This window comes from Schistocerca cancellata, unplaced genomic scaffold (genome assembly GCF_023864275.1).
Source record: "Schistocerca cancellata isolate TAMUIC-IGC-003103 unplaced genomic scaffold, iqSchCanc2.1 HiC_scaffold_461, whole genome shotgun sequence".
In the NCBI taxonomy this organism is placed as follows: domain Eukaryota; kingdom Metazoa; phylum Arthropoda; class Insecta; order Orthoptera; family Acrididae; genus Schistocerca; species Schistocerca cancellata.
In genome coordinates, this window is record NW_026046478.1 from 35,001 (window position 1) to 40,000 (window position 5,000).

Sequence of the window (5,000 nt, forward strand, 5' to 3'; positions counted from 1 at the left end):
CGCTACGGGCCTGGCACCCTCTACGGGCCGTGGCCTCATTCAAGTTGGACTTGGGCTCGGCGCGAGGCGTCGGGGTAGTGGACCCTCCCAAACACCACATGCCACGACAGGCGGCAGCCTGCGGGGTTCGGTGCTGGACTCTTCCCTGTTCGCTCGCCGCTACTGGGGGAATCCTTGTTAGTTTCTTTTCCTCCGCTTAGTAATATGCTTAAATTCAGCGGGTAGTCTCGCCTGCTCTGAGGTCGTTGTACGAGGTGTCGCACGCCACACCGCCAGCCGGCTGTGCACGCTACCGAGAAAGTACCGGTATGCGAACCGCCAGGCGACGGGCGCGCATCGCACGTTTAAGGAGACGCGGCCGGCCCCACAGGCGGCCACGACACTCCCAGGTCTCCGAAGCGGGACAAACGCCGCGCGCTTCAGTATACGTAGCCGACCCTCAGCCAGACGTGGCCCGGGAACGGAATCCATGGACCGCAATGTGCGTTCGAAACGTCGATGTTCATGTGTCCTGCAGTTCACATGTCGACGCGCAATTTGCTGCGTTCTTCATCGACCCACGAGCCGAGTGATCCACCGTCCTGGGTGATCTTTTTCATTTAGTTTCCACTGTCTCTTTCAAGACAGTTGCATAGGCGGGACTGAGGCGTTTGACGGCCCCTGTTCCAGCGTTCCTGTGTCCAACGGCCTCACGGCCGATGGGCGTCGTACGGCTCCACACCGGAGCGGACAGGCACTCGGGCGAAAGTCATTCAAAACCGGCGCCAGGCGCCAGGTGCCGCAGGCCAGCCGCTCCAGAGCTTCAGCGCTCGTACCACACAACATTTTTCCGTTAGTTTTGAGAGGCACGCGTGGTTCCGCACGCGGCGCACGGCTGCTGCCGTACAGGTAGCGTGTTGCGCGACACGACACGCACATCGAAAGACATGCAGTCTAGTCGGTAATGATCCTTCCGCAGGTTCACCTACGGAAACCTTGTTACGACTTTTACTTCCTCTAAATGATCAAGTTTGGTCATCTTTCCGGTAGCATCGGCAACGACAGAGTCGATGCCGCGTACCAGTCCGAAGACCTCACTAAATCATTCAATCGGTAGTAGCGACGGGCGGTGTGTACAAAGGGCAGGGACGTAATCAACGCGAGCTTATGACTCGCGCTTACTGGGAATTCCTCGTTCATGGGGAACAATTGCAAGCCCCAATCCCTAGCACGAAGGAGGTTCAGCGGGTTACCCCGACCTTTCGGCCTAGGAAGACACGCTGATTCCTTCAGTGTAGCGCGCGTGCGGCCCAGAACATCTAAGGGCATCACAGACCTGTTATTGCTCAATCTCGTGCGGCTAGAAGCCGCCTGTCCCTCTAAGAAGAAAAGTAATCGCTGACAGCACGAAGGATGTCACGCGACTAGTTAGCAGGCTAGAGTCTCGTTCGTTATCGGAATTAACCAGACAAATCGCTCCACCAACTAAGAACGGCCATGCACCACCACCCACCGAATCAAGAAAGAGCTATCAATCTGTCAATCCTTCCGGTGTCCGGGCCTGGTGAGGTTTCCCGTGTTGAGTCAAATTAAGCCGCAGGCTCCACTCCTGGTGGTGCCCTTCCGTCAATTCCTTTAAGTTTCAGCTTTGCAACCATACTTCCCCCGGAACCCAAAAGCTTTGGTTTCCCGGAGGCTGCCCGCCGAGTCATCGGAGGAACTGCGGCGGATCGCTGGCTGGCATCGTTTATGGTTAGAACTAGGGCGGTATCTGATCGCCTTCGAACCTCTAACTTTCGTTCTTGATTAATGAAAACATACTTGGCAAATGCTTTCGCTTCTGTTCGTCTTGCGACGATCCAAGAATTTCACCTCTAACGTCGCAATACGAATGCCCCCGCCTGTCCCTATTAATCATTACCTCGGGTTCCGAAAACCAACAAAATAGAACCGAGGTCCTATTCCATTATTCCATGCACACAGTATTCAGGCGGGCTTGCCTGCTTTAAGCACTCTAATTTGTTCAAAGTAAACGTGCCGGCCCACCCAGACACTCAATAAAGAGCACCTTGGTAGGATTTCAACGGGGTCCGCCTCGGGACGCACGAACACGCACGAGGCGGTCGCACGCCTTCGGCTCGCCCCACCGGCAGGACGTCCCACGATACATGCCAGTTAAACACCGACGGGCGGTGAACCAACAGCGTGGGACACAAATCCAACTACGAGCTTTTTAACCGCAACAACTTTAATATACGCTATTGGAGCTGGAATTACCGCGGCTGCTGGCACCAGACTTGCCCTCCAATAGATACTCGTTAAAGGATTTAAAGTGTACTCATTCCGATTACGGGGCCTCGGATGAGTCCCGTATCGTTATTTTTCGTCACTACCTCCCCGTGCCGGGAGTGGGTAATTTGCGCGCCTGCTGCCTTCCTTGGATGTGGTAGCCGTTTCTCAGGCTCCCTCTCCGGAATCGAACCCTGATTCCCCGTTACCCGTTACAACCATGGTAGGCGCAGAACCTACCATCGACAGTTGATAAGGCAGACATTTGAAAGATGCGTCGCCGGTACGAGGACCGTGCGATCAGCCCAAAGTTATTCAGAGTCACCAAGGCAAACGGACCGGACGAGCCGACCGATTGGTTTTGATCTAATAAAAGCGTCCCTTCCATCTCTGGTCGGGACTCTGTTTGCATGTATTAGCTCTAGAATTACCACAGTTATCCAAGTAACGTGGGTACGATCTAAGGAACCATAACTGATTTAATGAGCCATTCGCGGTTTCACCTTAATGCGGCTTGTACTGAGACATGCATGGCTTAATCTTTGAGACAAGCATATGACTACTGGCAGGATCAACCAGGGAGCTGCGTCAACTAGAGCTGAGCAGCCGGCCGCCCGGGAGTGTGTCCCAGGGGCCCGCGCGAACACGCAAGCGTCCGCTCAATTATTCTGCAAACAGGAGGAGGCTGAGCTCCCCTGCACAATACACCTCGAAACCCTCTCAGGTCCCGGCGGCGCGCAGCGCCGTCCTAAGTACTTGGTCGGGTTCGAGAGAGGCGCAATCGCCCGGAGTTAGGCGAGTAGACGCTTTAGGTGCGACCACCCGTGCTCCCAACTGAGCTTGCCGCTGCCGACAGAGGCCCGGGAGCGTGCTGTCGTGGCATTGCCGGCGGGAGACAACACGCGCCACCTACGGTGACCGGCAGCTCCAACGCCAGCGCCACAGAAGGGCAAAGGCCCCACGTGGGTGCCGAAGCGAACTCTCCCAGCACAGCGCACGTGCCAACACGTCTGCACAACTGCGATACAAACCACCAGCGAGAACCGCTGGGGCGACCGAGCAGCAGACGGCGTCGCGGCGCCGAGTGCCGGGCGGCGGCGCATCCTCAACGCACACAGTCCTCAATCGGACCAGCACACTGCAGATGTCCACCGCGCTTCGCACCGGGCCGGCGAGGACCCACTTTGGCTGCACGGCGCCGCGCGCAGGGTGCCCCGGCGCGCAGCTGCGCCGCCTGCCGCGTCCGTCGGCCGGCGCGCCTGCCACTGGGCGCCCCCACCAGCCGGCTGTAGCGCGTGCGCCCACGCACCGCGCGGCCAGCACGCCGGGCGGCCCCCCCTCACCGGCCGGGGACAGTCCCACCCACCCACAGCCGCGTATCGCTTCACACCCAGATTCACATTCACGTTCGTTGGTATGGTGGGGACCGCTTCGTAGCTGTACCGATCGTTGCCCTCACAGATGTACCTCCAGCAAGGACAACCGCACCACAACGGGTTACCAGTTGTTCATTTGCGTAACGTCACCAGTAAACGTACACGTCCATCCCCGTTTGCAAAGTCAACTATTATTGCATGCCTGCCTGTCAGGTGTCAAGACACACTACATCCGCTCACATCCACGCAACAAAATGTGCCCGACTAGAGGGCACGTGGAAGGTGCCCCCGTACGTATGCGATGTCCATTGCGCGACCAACTGTCAACCGGCCTCTGTAGCATGTCGCAGATGTGGAACGCGGGGCACCGTGCTATCACATTGTGTGAGAAGAGACTACTACGTCTGCATACACGCGCCACTACATGAACAGACGGCTCATGCTGATCGCCATCCACTGCGTCCATTACTCCCACACGTCTCTATGGCGTACCACACTGCAATGCAGCTGTTATGGGGAGATGACACGTAGCTGTGTACACAACATTCTGAGCGGGTTGCGGTTGGACAATACATTAATGTAACGTGTCATATGCCAATTACAGAGCAGGGTAAGGCACAACTTGGGTTAGGTTAAGGCACAACTTGGGTTAGGTTAAGGCACAACTTGGGTTAGGTTAAGGCACAACTTGGGTTAGGTTAAGGCACAACTTGGGTTAGGTTAAGGCACAACTTGGGTTAGGTTAAGGCACAACTTGGGTTAGGTTAAGGCACAACTTGGGTTAGGTTAAGGCACAACTTGGGTTAGGTTAAGGCACAACTTGGGTTAGGTTAAGGCACAACTTGGGTTAGGTTAAGGCACAACTTGGGTTAGGTTAAGGCACAACTTGGGTTAGGTTAAGGCACAACTTGGGTTAGGTTAAGGCACAACGTGGGTTAGGTTAAGGCACAACGTGGGTTAGGTTAAGGCACAACGTGGGTTAGGTTAAGGCACAATGTGGGTTAGGTTAAGGCACAATGTGGGTTAGGTTAAGGCACAATGTGGGGGTAGATTGCGGTACAAATTGCATTACATTGCGGTGCAAATTGCATTACATTGCGGTGCAAATTGAGTTACATTGCGGTGCAAATTGAGTTACATTGCGGTGCAAATTGAGTTACATTGCGGTGCAAATTGAGTTACATTGCGGTGCAAATTGAGTTACATTGCGGTGCAAATTGAGTTACATTGCGGTGCAAATTGAGTTACATTGCGGTGCAAATTGAGTTACATTGCGGTGCAAATTGCGTTACATTGCGGTGCAAATTGCGTTACATTGCGGTGCAAATTGCGTTACATTGCGGTGCAAATTGCGTT

The 5,000-nt window shown here is 55.3% G+C and overlaps 3 non-coding genes across 3 annotated transcripts in view; all 3 read right to left on the reverse strand.

Moving 5' to 3' along the window:
- Window positions 1-245, reverse strand: part of LOC126126604 (large subunit ribosomal RNA) — a 4,222-nt gene extending 3,977 nt beyond the window's left edge. The window contains exon 1 of the ribosomal RNA XR_007526827.1: window positions 1-245. This exon is cut by the window's left edge and continues 3,977 nt beyond it. This is a non-coding gene — a ribosomal RNA (large subunit ribosomal RNA).
- Window positions 246-433: 188 nt separating this feature from the next.
- Window positions 434-588, reverse strand: LOC126126613 (5.8S ribosomal RNA). Its single transcript, XR_007526833.1, has one exon. It is a non-coding gene; the product is annotated as a 5.8S ribosomal RNA (ribosomal RNA).
- Window positions 589-941: 353 nt separating this feature from the next.
- LOC126126597 (small subunit ribosomal RNA) lies at window positions 942-2,850 on the reverse strand. The gene has a single exon (XR_007526820.1). It is a non-coding gene; the product is annotated as a small subunit ribosomal RNA (ribosomal RNA).
- Window positions 2,851-5,000: the final 2,150 nt, after the last annotated feature.